This window comes from Physeter macrocephalus, chromosome 10 (genome assembly GCF_002837175.3).
Source record: "Physeter macrocephalus isolate SW-GA chromosome 10, ASM283717v5, whole genome shotgun sequence".
Lineage (NCBI taxonomy): Eukaryota > Metazoa > Chordata > Mammalia > Artiodactyla > Physeteridae > Physeter > Physeter macrocephalus.
This window is the reverse complement of record NC_041223.1, coordinates 32,848,550-32,867,927: the sequence shown is the minus strand read 5'-3', so window position 1 is coordinate 32,867,927 and position 19,378 is coordinate 32,848,550. Positions and strand designations below refer to the sequence as shown.

General features: G+C 38.9%; 1 protein-coding gene across 4 annotated transcripts in view; it reads left to right on the top strand.

The window, feature by feature from the left end:
- The window catches only part of TMEM200A (transmembrane protein 200A), a 69,256-nt gene that overhangs the window by 19,078 nt on the left and 30,800 nt on the right, over window positions 1–19,378 (top strand). The window contains exons 3-4 of one of the 4 annotated variants that reach the window (XM_055087510.1): window positions 727–798; window positions 4,618–4,732. The exons of 1 other annotated variant lie outside the window; for it this stretch is intronic. The gene's annotated coding sequence lies outside the window, so the exon portion shown is untranslated. Of the gene's footprint in view, window positions 1–726; window positions 799–4,617; window positions 4,733–19,378 lie in introns of those variants that run through there. 2 more of the 4 variants (XM_028494449.1, XM_028494448.1) reach the window with 2 other exon arrangements.

Sequence of the window (19,378 nt, the reverse complement as noted above, 5' to 3'; positions counted from 1 at the left end):
AGATAGGCCGCTACTCTGGTGAAACACTCACCGTAAAAAAGTTTGCAGATCATTTTGTTGAGGAGGCCCTTTAGCAGGATTGCTCCAGGTCTTTGCTCTCCACCCAAATCCCCCAAAGAAAATGCCCTTAATTAGAAGCTCATTGTCGAAAAGAAAAATTAATTTCTCTGCACTTCTGTGATTGTAAAACTGCATTATGTTCTGCTTGGAATGAAAGGAGGTCTATAACCTTGCAATCACTGATCTTGCCTGTCATTTTCCTTTTTGAAAACCTTTTCTAAGAGTCTGAGCCTCAACTAACTCATAACGCTATGTAATCTCACATTATTATAGATAAAGCATAAGAAGAATTTTCAGATGAGTTTTTCGGAGCGACCTTTTGCCCTTTGGTCGTGCTTTGAAATGCAAAATGAGCAGTTGAGAATATTATCCTTCAGTTGAGAAAGAAACTCCTGTTTTTCTGAAATCATATTGATATTCTAAGGAAAATTGTTAATATATTTGCGAGCAAAGGGCTCTTACATTTACATTACCTAGAATTTTCCTGTATTCTTTATTTCACTCATGTGTATGTATCTGGGTTTATACAGCAACTGTATAATCGTTGGGAAAAAAAAAAATATGGAAAAGTATTTCACCCTTTTAGGGCAGAAAAGAAACCATAGGTCTTTAAAAGCTACTCTAGGCCATTGGCATTGAAACACTTTTTCTCCCACCTCCCCACAGCCAAAAAAAAAAAAAAACAAAAAGAAGAAGAAAGAAAGAAAAAAGAAACTAGTAAAAATGTAATCTCAGCAGGTATGACCTTGGAACATTTTATAGTAAATTTGCTTTGCAAATTTTGCTTTGTTATGTTAAAACTTGTGCTCAAAAGTCAGTATTCCTTTTTCTTCAGCAGCAGCAGTTGAAAGCCAGATCCTTTTATAGATTTCCCTGCAGGACTCCCAGGCACTCCCTCACTGCGAACCTATTTCGAAATCGGAAACCTTTCAGCTGTGTTGAAGGCAGTCTCACAACATGGCTCATTCATCAATAATCCTCTGATGCTATTAAAGTGAGTGGGTAGGAGAAGGCCCTTTAATTATCAGTTCTAAGAGGATCTGACCTTTATGATCCATTCTAGCTCTATCATCTTGTGATAGTATGTCTTCCTTATGTGAAGTTTGTGGTGCAAGACTCTGAAATGCACGAAAAGAAAGAAGGAGGGGTTACCTGTCGGTAACTGTCCCCCAGCCCTATTGTATTTATCATAAAAATATCAATCACTTAACAACATTAAAGGCCTTTGGGAAAATTCCCATAATTCCTTTGTAGCAGAAAGGCTGTTTTGTTTGGGTAGGGTTTTAAAAGGATAGGTCGTTGGGTGTGGTCTTTTGAGTGTGGTCATGTGGACTCAGCCACATGACTTTTCAAGTTTGTTTACAAATGGTTGAGCCAAGGGGACTCAAATCTGTAGAGGGAACTCTAGACCAAAATCATGGTACAGTTTCCATACCCTTAACTGTGTTTCCCTGGAACAGTCATAGGTGAGGCTCTTTGGCTACTGGATTTGGAAATATTTAGTTTTAAACTTTTTTGTTTTAGAGAGTTTCTGATATATTCATTGTTTTGTATATTTATTAGGTTTAAATTTTCTGATTAGAGTGACTCAGAGTCCTGTCCAATTGTTTTCTCTTTGGAAGTTTCAAAAATTCTGTTTGCCTTTGTAAAAGTAAGAAAGAATGCAAAGATGTGAAGGGTAGGTATTCCAGTGTCTCAGAGAATTGAAAATTTACAGTTAGTTTCCACTTCTGAGGATAATTTTCCTTTCACAGGTGGACATTTTCATAATGAGTATATGGGAGTGGAAGGGAGAAAGGCAAGTTCCACCCAGGAAAGAGGAGAGTGAAATTTTAAATGTCAGTAACATCCTTATACTGTACACTAGTGGAGATCATCATGTCCACTTCAGTAATCTCCAAATGAAGAGGCCGTGAGGGAGTTGATGTTTAGGTGAGCAATAAGTCCTGCTTAAGATGTTGCAAAATGTGTAAGGAACTAGGATTATTCTGGAAAAGAGAAAGTTTATGTTAATAGCTTTCAAATGTAAGAATCAGATACCTCCCTCTTTAGGGAAAAAACAATTCGAAAGGAAATGTGCTTAAATTACAACATTAGGAAATTAGCTATATAGACACTTCCTAAGTTGATAACCTACAGAATGAATGATCAGGAGAGGTATTATAACTGTCCTTAGGGAAAATGGGACCTATTTTCAGAGTATGACAATTCATTGCTTAGATAAGTTCAGTGTCTGTTGATGTTACATGTGCATTCTTGATTATGTGTGTTTTCACTCCCTAAGCTAAACTCATATAGCCCTATTTTTTCTACTTCTGATAAGGTGATTGATTTAGTGAGTGGCATAATTAGGTAACCATGCTTTCTCAATCTTGTCACTAGAAACAATGCCTATTAATTTTTATGTACGTTAAGTACATATTTGATTTTTAAAAATAATTCCAGTACTTAAAAAATACGTGCATCAATCAATTATAAACACTAAAATCACTAAGACTGAAAAAAAGAAGCATTTCAGTATCCTTATAGAAAGCAAATTTATTGCAGTTTATGTGAATTACATCAACCTCTGCAGGTATGTGTGCTTACAAAATCGTATAACTCATGGCACTCACTGAATGGTGGTAATGTTAACACTGATCACTACGTTTAAGGAGAAGATAAGAAAACTTATTAAAAAAGCAACTGCTCATCATTAATCTAATAAAGGTAAATTGCATATAAATATAAAATAAACATAATATGAAAATACTTCTATATTCTAGCTTCATTATGCTTAGATAATTAGATAAGCCAATGATATCTTCATGGCCTCTCAACAAATTAGAACCTTAGGATATAATTTTAGGTTATAACTCTAGATTGTTGGATTTGGGTAAACTATAGAAGACCTTCTAATATAGTCCTCTGATTTTACATATGAGAGAACAAAGATTTAGAATTGGGATCCAGTCATACTGCAAGATATTAGTGGAATATTAGTGGAAGCAGGAAGCAGATTGGGAAGGGCCTGAGGGGTCTCCTGATTCTCAGCTCAGGGCATGTTCTACTGTAGTGCACTGTCCAGAATGCCAGGTGTAGACTTTGAAAAAGGCAGTGAAGGCACATACTGGGAATAATGATGAACAGAGTAGATATATCAGTGCTTGTACCATTAGGAGAAGAGGGAGGTGTGAGCCTGCAGAAAAGGATTAAGGAAAGCTAGGAGCAGGAACTTTGATTCACCAAGCCAGCTCCACTGTACATGACCCCTGTGAAAGGTAGCCTTTCCAAATGGAAAGGTAAATATTACTTTAGAACTTGAATTTCATCTTTCTGTGAAGGAAAATGCCTAACATTTGTTAGTATGTACTCTGCGTACCTTGCTAGGTACTTTGTCCACGCCTTCTCACTTGATTCTCACTGCACCATGCGAGGTAACAATTGTGCATCTAAGAATATTCTAGAAAAGTGAAGGAACTTGTCCTTGGTTGCTCATCGAGTAAGGGGTCTGTCACTGGAGCTCTTGCTCCTTTGACATTATGTTGCCTCTCTCAACCCACAACTGTATCATCATCTTATAAAAAATTGAAAGTAAACATTATATACTTGAGAGTAATATATAAGGTTAATGTGGATCCCGGAACCCTCCACCAAAAAGTTTTGAATATGATAGGAGGAAAGCAGTGATACAGCTCCAGAATTTTGAGAAACCATTACTTTTAGATATAGGAGATCACAGCCAGATTTTAACACCATCAATAGATTCTGATGATTCACTGAATTTCAGATTTTCTCAGAAGTTTCAAACTTTCTCAGTAAAATTTCCAGGTTAGTTGTGCTAAGTAAAGGACATATGTTCAAACTTCTGTGGGCTCATTACATGGGCCCACTTTGTCACAATAAAGCTATAAATTCTCCACCCAGTTCTTTGTTAATGTGCTTCCTTAGGAAGGTTTAACCAGGTAAAAATTGCTCATATTGACAATTGAGTTACTAATAAAAGTTATTGTACTTACAAGTACATTAAGCACACCTCGAGAACGGCCAGAAGTGTTTTGATTTCTTGGATGTTCTGGTTAACTAAAAATTACTCTGAATGCTTTATCAGTTTCCAAAAAACAGTATGAAAAAGTAAATGCCCGACAGCCTTCAAACTATTTTTGACTATATAATTTAATTTTTCTTTGATTATAACATTTTAGCCCTGATAGACAGGATTATAAATCATACAATTTTATCTATTTTATGTCAGTTTGGATTCTGGAGAAACGAGATCTTATCATACCTCTCAGTCATCTAGTTATTTTTGTTCTTTTTCTTTTCTTTTCTTTTACTTTATTTTCATTGAAGTATAGGTAATTTATAATGCTGTGATAGTTTCAGGTGTATACAGCAAAGTGTTTCAGTTATACATATATATATTTATTCTTTTTCCGATTCTTTTCCATTATAGGTTATTATAAGATATTGAGTATGGTTCCCTGTGCCATACAGTAGGTCCTTGTTGGTTGTCTATTTTATATGTAGTAGTGTGTATCTGCTAATCCTGAACTCCTAATCTATCCCTATCCCCAGCCCCCCAGTCATCTAGTTGTAACCGAGAAGCATTCTGAAGTTCTTCACTGTAGCTGAAGAGCACATTTGACCGAGTCCCATTGTGGTGAAATGACGGTGCCTTTTGTCATGTCGGGTGAGTGTGAGCTGCATTCTGCAGGGTGCGATCATGCACAAGGCAGGAGCAGAGGGTGACATCAGCGTTTGGAGCAGCACTGCCGCTTTCTGTGTGGTCTGAAGTATGTCATTTAATCTCAGTGAGCCATTAATGAACTGACAAAGTGCGGCTAGTACTATAGCTGCTTCCCTGGATTACTCTGAGGTTTAAATGATAAAGTATGTGAAAAAGCTTGCTAAGTTAGCATTCTTTATACCCTTAAGAGTGTGAACCCTGCCTTTCTTATGTATATTTCTCCTCCATATCATGGGGGGATTGCATTGCATATAGTAGGTGCTTAATAAATGCTGATAATGGATCGGGACTGTGAAAACAAATACTGCTCAGCAAGGAACACGGGTCCACGAAGATCAGATATCCACTCATTTCCTGGCAGATTCCTTCTGCTGGAATCCACTCCAATGTGGAGGTTGCTCTGATCCTCCAAGGCAGCCTTGAGTGTTTGGTTCCTCTGCCCTGGGTTTTGCTCTCCCTCATTAGAGTAGGATTTCTCAACCTTCCCACTATTGATTGTTTGGACCAGATAATCCTTTGTTGTGGAAAGGTCGTTCTGTGCATTTTAGGATGTTTAGTCACATCTGCCAGTAACTTCAGCGTTAAGAGCAGACCAAGTTGAACAGTAAAAAATATCTCCTGACATTGCCTCTCGTCCTCTGGGGACAAAGTTGCCAGCAGTTAAGAATCGCTGTATACAGCAGTCATGCAGCATCCCTGGGTTTGTATGTAATAATCAGCTTGCCTGTGCCTTCTCCCAACCAGACTGCCAACCCCTAGGAGGCTGCACTGTGTCTTTCTCTGAGCCTCAGCTCCCACACAGGGCAGAGGTGCACTGAATATGGAAAGAAAAGGAAAAGACACTTAAAGAACTAATCAGTTATAGTAACTGTGTTGGTTCATTATATGAATTTTTTGTTTTCTTCTGGACCAAAAGGGCAAGGACCCGCCATAATCTCAAGTCTCTTTTCTGAAACCATTAGTGCTACCACCTTCTTCTCAATCTTCCTTTCCCCCATGCCCTGATAGTTGACAGAATTATGCAGTGTGTTCACTCAAAGTGGCATTGGATACTTGAGACTTTAGGCTACAAGGTCCAGGCAGAGATGAAAGGCACCCCTTTCTCTCCACCTCTTTTTTTAAACTTTATAACACTTTCTGCACCCAGGCTCCAAATACCACCTGTACCCTGAAGATTCCTAAACATGTATCTTTAGCTTAGAACCTCCCTATTAATTCCAGAATCATGTTTCCTAGCCCTACTAGAGATCTTCTCTTATATATTTCACAAACTCTGGAAACAAAAACCCAGCTTGTATCCAGTTGAAATCATGATCTTACTTCCTTGCCCCTTTTGAACTTCCTTCAGGATTCTTTATCCTAGGGACTGGTGCAGGGCTCTGGAGTCAGAATCTTCCTTTGTTCTTTGATAACTCAGTGACCTTGGGCATATTATTTCTGCTCTTGTTGCCTCATTGTCCTCTGTCAAACGGATACCGATCTTCCAGGGTTATTGTGAAGATCAAATTAAGTAATGCATGTAAATCACTTAGAAAATATTGCCTGGCCTGCTTAATAAATGGTAGATGTTGTTATTGTCCAAAAACATGCCTTCACCAGGTACCTGAGAACCATCTCTTACTCCTTCGCTCACCATTTCCCTGGTCCCACCCAGCAAATCCCTACAAATCCCTTTTGTTAATCATACCTGTCATTTCAGTTCAGTGAGGCCCATTCTTACCCATTTTAAGTGCAATGGCTGCAGTGAAGGCTTTGGTCCTTTCTTGCTTAGATTGTTACAGCAGTCCTTAAAACCAGCCTTTCTGCCTCTAGTTTCACCTTCAGCCTATGTGTTCGTTGTCTTGCTTCCTGGGTGGGGATACTCCTTAGTGTTTCCCGTTTCCTTTATAATGAAGGTCAGCCTCTCAAGCATGACGTGGATGGCCCTTGGTGACCTGCTTACCTTTTAGGCTCACCATGAGTAATATCCCAGCATGCTTTAGCAATCAGACCCTAACATGCCAGGTTCACTCATGCTTCCATTCCTATGCCAACTGTTCCCTCCTTCTTGTTTCTTCTCTTTTCTTTGTTAAGCTAACATCTATTCATCTTTAAGTCAAAGTTCCATTGTCTCTTCATCTTAGAAGCAGTACTTGACCAGCCTTTGCGAAAATAATTTCTCCACTAGGTGTCTGTGCTCTTACCATAGTAACACTCTGCATAGGTATCTTCTGGCACTTACTATGATGACTTATGTTTCTTGATTGCGTTTCCCACTAAATGGTGAATTTTTTTTTTTTTTTTTTTTTGGCCTTGCCACACAGCTTGTGGGATCTCAGTTCCCCGACCAGGGATGGAACCTGAGCCCTCAGCAGTGAAAGCACGGAGTCCTAACCACTGGACCGCCAGGGAATTCCCTAAATTGTCAATTTTTGACATTGCATTCATTTTGACTTCTCATTCATTTTGGTTTCTCTAGTGAGTAGCTCATTTCCTGGCACATAATAAGGTGACAACTATAAATAACTACGATTTATAGTTGAGTAAAGCTAGGATTCCATAAGATTGAGTCAGGCAGCGTAGACTTACAAAACTGCAGGAACAAAATTGAATCAGAATAAATTGACAGAATTAACCAGCAAAAGTAGGAACGAAGAAACCATGTAGGTATCTCTATTGGATAGAATCCAGTGGTCAGTAGATACAGAATCTTAAAGCTGAGATCAAGTTAGAAGTCTTAACTGAGAAAGCTCATCTGTAATAGATAATGGAGGAATTCCAAAGGGTCTGGGTGTTAAGGCATGCTGCCTTCTTTTACTGTCGCTGAGCACGAGGGAGAAACACCAGAAGGAAAAGTGAATCAGTGCTTATAATAGAGTGCTATTTAAAAAGGTACACACCTAGTGTTATGGCAACAGAGATGAAGTAACTTTGCAACAAATGGAGTCATTGCCTGGGGGCCAGAAATGACCAGCTCAAACGTCAAAGGCACATGTGCAGTGGGCAGATGTTTTACAGCAGTTTCAAGCCTCCAGTGCCAGTAACAGCTGTGTATAAAGAGCCTGATCAAAGATGGTGTTCAGCGGGCCACACTGCCTTGGGATCACATGGCCCGAGCCACAAAAGGTACCAGTGTTTTGTCATTTTCTACCTAAGCGTTTTTAGACTAGTTCACTGCTAAAAGCAGTAGTCTCAAGAGTCCTTTTTCAGGAAGATCATTTTTCAGGCCTGACATACAAAGCGGGGAAACATGGTGTACAGCTTTCTCAACATTAAGGAGATGACCAAAATATCATTTAATGACATCACTAATTATTTTAACCCATGATTCCATCGAAGGAACCATGTTGTTTTCTGGTTGGGCAAAGGAACACATTTCTTTGCTGTTCAAATATGTGCCTTTTATAAATTACATTTGAAAAATCTCTAGTCATGTTTTATCGTTTGAAATGTCATCGCATCTTCTCAGGAAGGATTTCTCTTCCTCTTTTTGGTTTGACATATGGAACAGCACATGTTGCCCTTCAATTAGAGTAATGAACAAATTTTCACGCCCGTTATTTGTACATTGCTTTGTCACCGAGGTGAAATAGCAGTGAATCTCATCCCTGGTTGTATTTAAGGGATTCAGTAAACTGTATTTGTGAGTCAGCTGTTAGAGTTTGACGTCAATATTCATCCATTTCTGAAAAACCTATACCAACCCCAGGAGATTTGGGTCTCGACTGCTCTGTGTGGAAAACGCCAACACCCTTCCTCTAAACCCAGCCGAGAATCTGTAAGCCTGGGACCGCTTCAAGGGAAATGCAGAACTGATGCACAAGAAAGACCTTTTATCAAGGCTTGATCTGATTTTGCTGTTTCACAACTGTCACACTGAAGTTCCCTTCCGTTCCTGCAGAAAGGAATACTTACTTCTGCCAGCAGGTTCCTGCCAGGAGCTGGAATGCATCCCTGTAAATACTCAGAGTAGCAGGGGTGGAAGAGCTTTCTTCTCTCGCCACGTTGCTTCTGCTTCTGGCAAAGGTTTGGGTATTGGCAGGGGCGCCCCGCCTCTGCACAGTCTGCTCTTGGAGGTGGGGAATTCCTCTTACTTCCAATTACCAGTTTCTTTACACGTGGGAGGACATTTTTGGGCACGGATTAGCCTCTTTGCTTCATGTCTGGCTGACAGCGCCCTTGCTGATTTATTTTTTGGCATTTTTTATGCATTTGTTAAGATGTCAAATGGTACATACAGAGCAATGGAGTGAAGGCTGAATTTACATTCTGGAGCTTGCAGTAGGTATGGGATGTTAGAAGTTCTGTCTTTGGAATGAAAGTTACAGTACTGGGTAAATAGAGGGTAGTGGGTGTGACTTACTTGCCTTCTCACAAAAGTCTCAAGACCCTTTAGTGAGCAGTGAATCACAGAATCCTAAGCTTGTAAGTGGGTCAGGATTTGAAAGTTCATGTGATCTATTGCCACGAGATCTGTTGCCTTCATTGAGGCTGAGAACACTTAAATGACTTACCGATGGCCACCCAGCTGGCCCATGCTAGAACCTACGCCAGAATACTGGTCTGCTCTCTTTGTCTTGCATTATTTTCACTATATCTCAATGCTTTGAAAGTAGTGAGCACTCAGTACATTTTATTAGGTATATTGAATACCTTCATTGTTGTTTCTGCATATAGGATGAAAAAAAACCCTCATCCCTTTCCCCACCAAAACAATCCTGCTGCATAGCCATACTGGATGGATTGGCTATAATTCTTGCAGCTAGACTGAGTTGCCTGGAAAAAGGGTCATTTCAGTAGTTTTCCCTTCTCCCAAGTGGTTGGAACCCTTAGTTGAAATGCCAGCCAGCTGAAACATGTCAAAATCAATCTGTAATTTTGGAGCAGTTCCAATCTCCTGCCCTGGTCGGTCTGTTCCATTATACTATCTGAAGCATTAATAGCACATTTGTGAAGGCATACTCAGGAAAAACAGATCTCACAAATTGTTTCTTCAGAGGGAATGATTACATAAACAACTAATTTGAGTGAAAGTAGCTCAGAAAATATTTCAGGTTCTGGCTGAGAATCTTAAATGCTTAATTAAGTAATTTTTACAAAGCTCTTATGTAACCTGGTATTAGGAAGTGATTTTTTTTTAAATAAAAGGTTAATAAACTATATATCTGTTCATAGCAATTGCTTTTAAATTCACTGGTCAGCTGGGGAAGGTTTCGCTGGTAGTGATGTTAGAAGAGGCTTGCCACTCATTTCCTTGACTGGATTGTGTTATGTATTCAAGAAGGTTACTAGCTGGATCAAAGTCTGATTGAATTTTTTTTAAAAAACACTGATCTTCTGACTTGCAGCTTAGTGCCCTTTACCTTAGAGCCCATGATTTTATTTTATTTTATTTATTCATTTACTTTGGCCACTCCATACAGGATGTGGAATCTTAGTTCTCCGACCAGGGACCGAACTTGCGCCCCCTGCATTGGAAGCACGGAGTCTTAACCACTGGACCGCCAGGGAAATCCCCTGATTGAATTTAAAGCAAATGCTACATATAATGGTAGTTAAAATATAGAGACCATAATGGTGTGGTCTTTCTTGACGGCAGTTCTAAAAAGGGCAGGGATATCAATTTTGTGATGGTGCCCTTGGTGGCTAAAACTTAACACTTTAACGTCTTCATCTTCCTCCCTGGACTAAGTATGAAAATGCTAATAAGGGACATTTGGTGTTGAAATCATTTTCAAACAAAAGTATCAGACATACTTTAATTATGAACTTGTGTGCCAAATCTATACGGTTTACATTTTTAGGGGCCTTAAAAATATCAGCAAAAGTTTTAAAAAACATTCTCCACTCTCAGACTTTATATTTATTAGTGTTTCTGACATTTATGGACATGGGGCCAGCAATTTCTTACACATAGTGGGTGTTCTGCAGATACTGGCAGGTGATAATATGAAAAGATTTAAAAAATTTAAGGAAAATCTTTTGCACCAACTTTTTATCTATGTATTTTCTAAAATTTACTTTATTGAAATATAGTTGATTTACAATGTTGTGTTAGTTTCAGGTGTACAGCAAAGTGATTCAGTTATACACATATATACATTCTTTTTCATATTCTTTTCCATTATGGTTTATCACAGGATATTGAATATAGTTCCTTGTGCTATACAGTAGGACCTTGTTTGTTTATCCATTCTATATAGAGTAGTTTGCATCTACTAATCCCAAACTCCCACTGCCTCCCTCCCCCACCCCCCTTGGCAACCACAAATCTGTTCTATAGGTCTGTGAGTCTGTTTCTGTTTTGTAGATAAGTTCATTTGTGTCACATTTTAGATTCCACATATAAGTGATATCATATGGTATTTGTCTTTCTCTTTCTAACTTACTTCACTTAGTATGATAATCTCTAGGTCCATCCATGTTGCTGCAAATGGCATTATTTCATTCTTTTTTATGGCTGAGTAGTATTCCAGTGTATATATGTACCACATCTTCTTTATCCATTCGTCTGTCAATGGACATTTAGGTTGTTTCCATGTCTTGGCTATTGTATTATTTATGTATTTTTGTATTTGGTTTATTGTATTGTATTTTGTATTCTGCTTATTTCTTTATTGGAATTTTGAGAAAATCCTCAGACATTTTGGGCTTTGACCAGCTTTTTTTTGAACTAAGAATATTCCAAATTGGTGAGATAAAAGTTATAAAAAAATCAAATTTCCCAAGAGGAAATGAGGGAGTTGGTTTTTGAGACTGTTGTTGTTGGTTTTGTGAAAATAATACTCAACTTTTCTCTTAAAAAACAAATCAGATAATTTAGAAAAGTATAAAGAAATAAATACAAGTCAGTGCAACCTTCATACTCCAAATCTGCAGTGGCTTAATTTCATATTATTTCTGTCACTGGCAGCCTTGCTTCTCTCCTTCTACCTCTAGGTGCAGCTGCACCAGGTAAAAACATTTAGGAAAAGCACATGGATGGAACATTCTGTCTTGTATTCCCCACACTAATGGTCCTCCCATGCTGAGAGGTATCTGACATGTGACTGCATTAGTGATCACTAATTACTACTTTGAATTCTGTTGATAAATGTAACAGAACATTCACAATAATTAATTTTTGATGACAGCAGATCACAGATTTCCTTTCCCATTGTTCAGACAGAATGCATGACCAAAGAAGATATCACTCCCATACCAAGCAAATTCTAGATATGTAGAATAATGGAGTCTTCTTTATTATTGTTATTATCTTGATAAATGATGTCCAGACATAGTTGTCTCTTTTTTTACCTTTGAGGAAATTTTTTCTGGCTAACTTACATTGGTGATCGCTTATATGGTCACAGTGTTATTGGAAGAAACAAATTGTATTTTTTTTTTTTTTTCACGGTACGCAGGCCTCTCACTGTTGTGGCCTCTTCCATAGCGGAGCACAGGCTCTGGACGCGCAGGCTCAGCAGCCATGGCTCATGGGCCTAGCCACTCCGCGGCATGTGGGATCTTCCCGGACCGGGGCATGAACCCGTGTCCCCTGCATCAGCAGGTGTACTCTCAACCACTGCACCACCAGGGAAGCCCAAATTGTATGTTTAATATTACAAAATTTTGAAAGAGAAATGTGTAATCTTTGATAGCTTGTATTTTTAAATGCAAAAGCATGAATCATTCTATGATTTTTGAGTGAATCATTCTTTTTTTTAAAAAATTTAATTAATTAATATATTTATTGGCTGTGTTGGGTCTTCATTGCTGCGCGCGGGCTTTCTCTAGTTGTGGCGAGCAGGGGCTACTCTTTGTTGCAGTGCGTGGGCCTCTCATTGCGGTGGCTTCTCTTGTTGTGGAGCACGGGCTCTAGGCACGTGGGCTTTAGTAGTTGTGGCTGGCAGGCACTAGAGCGCAGGCTTGGTAGTTGTGGCACACGGGCTTAGTTGCTTCGCGGCATGAGGGATCTTCCTGGACCAGGGCTCGAAGCCATGTCCCCTGCATTGGCAGGCGGATTCTCAACCACTGTGCCACCAGGGAAGCCCGAATCATTCTTATTATGGAAACTTTGAAGAATTGCTTTACTCACTTAAATCCACTACTGCAGCAGTTTGTTTTGATTTCTTTTTACCATTCACTTTCCATTAGTTAATTTGGTGTCATGGTAGGAGAGTCATTTCAAGAAGGAGAAATTATGTGCATCACATCCTTGTGAACAGCCACTCACCTCTGACAGCTGGATTGCTCAGGGCTGCTGGAGACAATGCCGCAAGCTTGCACATTGCTGCCCTTACACAGTTGTGGTCTCCAGCCCCGGGTGTGCTTTCAGCACTGCTCAGAGGTCCTCTTGGGAGCCTCTTGTCCTCTTCCTATGCCAGCTCATACTGCCCTCCCCAGGTTTCCTCACCCACTGCTTCCTGGTCCAGATGACAGACTTGCAATGCTTACCACCTCACTGGACCACAGCCTCTCCATGTATTGGACAGATCCATATGAAATTGCCAATGTTTGACTGGTTTTGACTTGCAAAGTCAGCAGTTGCAGCTGCCTCAAGCTAATGCGTGCTTCTTTTCATATTTTCATCCTTCTGTCATTCCCTGACTTCTAATAAGGAATAGATGACCCTCTTTTCCAGGGTTCATTCATCCATCTCAGGAACCCATAAATCGTTGCTCTTCTGGGATCCACCTCCAACAGTTATCCTTGTCTTTTCATAACTTCCATTTCTAACTTTCACCTTGGCTCCTTTTCATTAATATATAATATAGCCAAGTCATTTCTGTCCTTTTATTTGATTTTGAAAACTGTATACAACGTACCACATGTATAAAGGAGAAATATAAAATGTATGCGCAGTTTAAAGATTAACAGTGTAACAAACACAACCTAGCTTAAAACTAGACTCTTTCCAATACATCTGAACCACTTGTGTGCTCTGATCCTCTTCCTTCTCTCCCCCAAACAATATCCTGAATTTTATATTATTTTCTCCCTTTTCTTGATTGTTTAGTCACATGTGTATGTAGCTCTTAAAAATCTTTTTGCATCTGAAAATGCTTAAACATATTTTAAGTACCTTCTGAATAACAATGATAGAAGCAAAATTAATTGGAAAAAAATCTTACCCAATGTTTCCTTTTATCCAGGGATTCAATTCACTTTGGAATGTGACAGGTATCAAGATTGTGAAATATGACACATGTTTGGCATCAGGGTTAATAACTTCTCATTTGGGCCAGGATCTTACTATAGTAGGATTGCTGTGCTTAAGAGAGATATTTTGTCTGCATTAGCAAAGATTATTAAAATAATGATCTAGGTAATTCAAAACCAAACCTTTGTTGCCTAAATTATCTCTGTTCAAATAATTATCTCAATAATTTAACATCAGTTACACCTTTACATGAAGATACTCTTTACATCTATGTACACCTATGTACATGAAGATACCTATGTACCTGAAGATACTCGATTTGGCCAATATCGTAAATGCCTACGATGTTTAAAACACTGATTCGGGCTGTAAGAAACCCAGCAATGAGTAGGAGAGATAGCCCTCAAGTTGCCACCAATCTAGAGGAGAAAAAACCCAAAGTAGACAAATAATTTATATTGTAAATCAGCCTGCAAATGGCATTTAAGAAACAGAAAAGGTATATAAAGGTTCGTGTGAAAAGGGAGCCTGACTCTCACAAACTTTGAGACTTAATTTTCTTTTGAAGCAGACTTAAGACTACATCTCAGACCTGACTTTTGAATTTTCTGTCCTCTATCCTTTTATTTTTATATAACAACTGTGTTGATGTATTACTTACATACTGTCGGTATTCTAACACTTGTGATAAATTCAGTTCATTCATCAAACTTGTGTTGGTACTTACTATGCTCCACTACAAAGTGCAGGCATACAAAGCTTGATAAGATGTGGTTGAGAAGTTCAGAGCAGTAAGGAGATAGATGTGAAAATCGTGGGATGGAGAGCGGGGGAAGGATTAGGAGTTTGGGATTAGCAGATTCAAACTATTATATTTAGGATGGATAAACAACAGGGTCCAACTGTATAGCACAGGGAACTATACTCAATATCCTGTGATAAACCATAATGGAAAAGAATATGAAAAAAGGATACATATATGTATAACTGAATCACTTTGCTGTACAGCAGAAATTAAACACAACATTGTAATCAATTATACTTCAATAAAATTTTTAAAAAAGAGACCATATTCCTAGTACAGTATAAGTGCCCCAGTGTACACAATACTGTAGTGACCCAGTGGAGAGAGGCAGGCGGGAGCTCTGATTAGATCAGGTTGCACAGGATTCAGGACCCAGTGGGGCTCTTAAAGGATGAATAGAAATTTACCAGAGGGACACAGAAGGGGAGTGTTCCAGGTTTTCTGCCCAGGTGGACATTTTGCATGGATTTTTCTCCAGCTACACCTGGGGCTGGCGAAAGTCTATGACAGACCTCTTCCCAGACATTTTGATTAGTTCTAGCCTTGCTCTGGTCTCCACCCTGCATCCTCAGATCCCGACCTAGTTCTTACCTACTTTCCTTGAATTCTGACTCTAGGTTCTGGATGCCTCCAGAGCCCAGAATGGATTTGTCAGGTGTTGCGGCTTAGATGGGGTTGGGGAATCAGACACAACAGGAAAGAAAGGAGCGTGTGAAGAGTCAAAGAAGCAAAACTGGCATGCGGCATGTGGGGCATGAGTAAATCCGCCTGGCTGGAGCACAGGTAGGATGCTTATGAAGAAGAGGTGGAAATGGAGTTGACCAGAAAAAGCAGGGTCCAGATCCTGAAAGAACATATGTGCTTTGCTGAGGAGTTTGGACATTATTAGGTCGAAATGGGAGAACCCTGAAAGGCTTTCAAGTAGCAGAATGACATGAAAGACTTGTGTAGTAAGTATATTCATACTGTTTAGCTAGTTTTATTGTTTCTGCATTGAAGCCGTTGATGAGGTTGCTGTTCTGACCTCCCTTCAGGAGGGAACTGCTGTAGGGGTAGTTAGCCAACAGCCTGCAGGTGCCACATCTTCCAATCTGCCACAGCATTCCCCTCAGGGCCACACTCTCCGTGGGCTGCTCCCAGGGTAATGACTGAGCATGGCGGGGCCTGGGGTCAGGCCAGTTCTGCCCAACGGGGACTCTTCCAGTGGGTGGTCTGCTTGAGGCTGGGCTGGCAGAGACTTTCTCAGAGCCGTACACATCCGAGCCTCCTCCTATTCAATCCTTCTCCTTCTTTTCATGGGTGCCATGGGTTTATGACGGTCTCAGGCTTCCTCTATTTCTGAATCCCTTGCCCTTTATCTGTCAGGAGTTTCCCCCAGTAATCTCTTTTAGTTCTAATTCTGTCTTGACATTGGCTTTCCATAGGACATGAACTGACATATGATGCCTCAAAGCCTACTTTTAAATTTTAGTATGTATCTTTAAGCGGTTCTTTATATTTTTACTCTCTGAACTAGCATGCTTTCCTTTATATGAAATACACTGTTTTATGTAGTCAGAGGTAATCTTAAATAAATGATCTCAGGACAGTTTGGACTCCTGGGCATGCCAAGCTTCTCCGCACAAGTTTGTCGTTACAACTACCTGGGATCTGACAGCCTTCTGAGGAACTAGGGCAGAACTGGCAGCCTTGCTTAGTTCTACTTAGTAATGTATTTCCTACATCCCATCGTGGCAGGATTGGCTCAGGTTCAAAGAGTTGATGAACAGGAAATGCTTCAGACAGAGAAGATTTTTTTCCTGACTCTCATTCTTATAAAGTATTTTGATATCTCATGACTAGCAGGTGGTTAGATAAAAGAGGAAGATAATTCAGCATCGTAAAAGCCCGTGACCTAGCATTTGGGAGGACAGGATTAATTATAGCAAATCACTGTATGATTTTTGAGGCAGTGTTTCTCTATAGAATATTGTGCCTTATATATGAAAAGCACTTCCTCTCTCTCTCTTTAATAAAAAAATCACTTTAAGTAAAAACAGTGAATCATGTTCCTGAAGTAGGTTGTGATCTTCAAACATGAGAAAAGTATGGAAGTTAATTTTTTGTTTTTAGAAGGTCTGTCATATTGCAGTTTATATAATATGGCTAATAGCAAAATTGTCTACTACATTTATTTAAAATGAAATGCTAGGTTGAGTATCAAGATTTTTGAAACTAAAATGAATTTGTTTTGAGTTAAGTTGTAGAATTGAGCATTATCTAATCTCCTGGGCAGATTTTCAAGTGTTCCTGTGATCAGAGGTCTTTTGTGAATTCTCTGTGAATGGGGATTCCCTGTGTGGTCCAGGATTTAAGGAGGGATTGAGGACCAACCTCATGGTTTTAGGTGCACTGCTTTGCTCTCATTTTACACACAGAGTCTCTTCAGTAAGTGACAACTAAAAGGCTGACAGAAATTCCAATGGGTTCAAACTATGCAGGATGATAAAATGTTAAATACCTTTAACATTAACTTTTCCATTAAAAATATATATTTATTAAGTCCTAATGATCTAACTGGAATTGTGGGCATTATCTAGTAAGTTTTCATTTAAAGAGAATACACAGTAGTTGCTTAAATGTGAAAAGAACCATGTGAAGAAAAATCTCCTATTTCTGTGAACGTACTTAATAGTGCTAAGAAGTTTATCTGGTGAAAGGATTTTGTGTGATATAATTTTGCAGTATTAAGACCCATGCACAATTGAGATGTTGCTCCTATTCATGTGGCATACCCCTTCTTTAAAAAACGCTAAATGATAATCAGTGAACATGACAAGAGTGATTACTTCAGAAGCCCAAGTGAAATACTGATGAACTTATGTCTTAATTCTGATAAGATTGAATTTTGGGGGCATGACCTTCTTATTCAATTAAGAATAAGTTATTAATAATAAAGATCAGATCAGAAATAAATGAAAAAGAAATGAAGGAAACAATAGCAAAGATCAATAAAACTGAAAGTTGGTTCTTTGAGAAAATAAACAAAATTGATAAACCATTAGCCAGACTCATCAAGAAAAAAAGGGAGAAGACTCAAATCAATAGAATTAGAAATGAAAAAGGAGAAGTCACAACTGACACTGCAGAAATACAAAGGATCATGAGAGATTACTACAAGCAACTATATGCCAATAAAATGGACAACCTAGAAGAAATGGACAAATTCTTAAAAAGCCCTACCTTCCGAGATGGAAACAGGGAGAAATAGAAAATATAAACAGACCAATCACAAGCACTGAAATTGAAACTGTGATTAAAAATCTTCCAACAAACAAAAGCCCAGAACCAGATGGCTTCACAGACGGATTCTATCAAACAATTTGGGAGAGCTAACATCTATCCTTCTCAGACTCTTCCAAAATATAGCAGAGGGAGGAACACTCCCAAACTCATTCTACGAGGCTGCCATCACCCTGATACCAAAACCAGATAAAGATGTCACAAAGAAAGAAAACTACAGGCCAATATCACTGATGAACATAGATGCATGAATCCTCAACAAAACACTAGCAAACAGAATCCAACAGCACCTTAAAAGGATCATACACCATGATCAAGTGGGGTTTATCCCAGGAGTGCAAGGATTCTTCAATATATGCAAATCAATCAATGTAATAAATCATATTAACAAATTGAAGGACGAAAACCATCTGATCACCTCAAGAGATGCAGAAAAAGCTTTTGACAAAATTCAACACCCACTTATGATAAAAAAAAAACCCTCCAGAAAGTAGGCATAGAGGGAACTTACCTCTACATAATAAAGGCCATATATGACAAACCCACAGCCAACATCATTCTTATTGGTGAAAAACTGAAACCATTCCCTCTAAGATCATCTCAATAGATGCAGAAAAAGCTTTCCACAAAATTCAACACCCATTTATGATAAAAACCCTCCAGAAACTTAGAGGGAACTTAATTCAACATAATAAAGGCCATATATGACAAACCCACAGCCAACATCATCCTCAGTGGTGAAAAACTGAAACCATTTCCACTAAGATCAGGAACAAGACAAGGTTGCCCACTCTCACCACTATTATTCAACATAGTTTTGGAAGTTTTAGCCACAGCAATCAGAGAAGAAAAAATTAAAGATGATACAAATAAATGGAGAGATATACCATGTTCTTGGATTGGAAGAATCAACATTGCGAAAATGACTATACTACCCAAAGCAATCTACACATTCAGTGTAATCCCTATGAAACTACCACTGCCATTTTTCACAGAACTAGAACAAAAAATTTCACAATTTGTATGGAAACACAAAAGACCCCGAATAGCAAAAGCAATCTTGAGAAAGAAAAACGGAGCTGGAGGAATCAGGCTCCCTGATTTCAGACCATACTACAACGTTACAGTAATCACGACAGTATGGTGCTGGCACAAAAACAGAAATATAGATCAATGGAACAGGATAGAAAGCCCAGAGATAAACCCACACACATATGGTCACCTTATTTTTGATAAAGGAGGCAAGAATATACAATGGAGAGAAGACAGTCTCATCAATAAGTGGTGCTGGGAAAACTGGACAGGTACATCTAACAGAATGAAATTAGAACACTCCCTAACACCATACACAAAAATAAAGTCAAAATGGGTTAAAGACCTA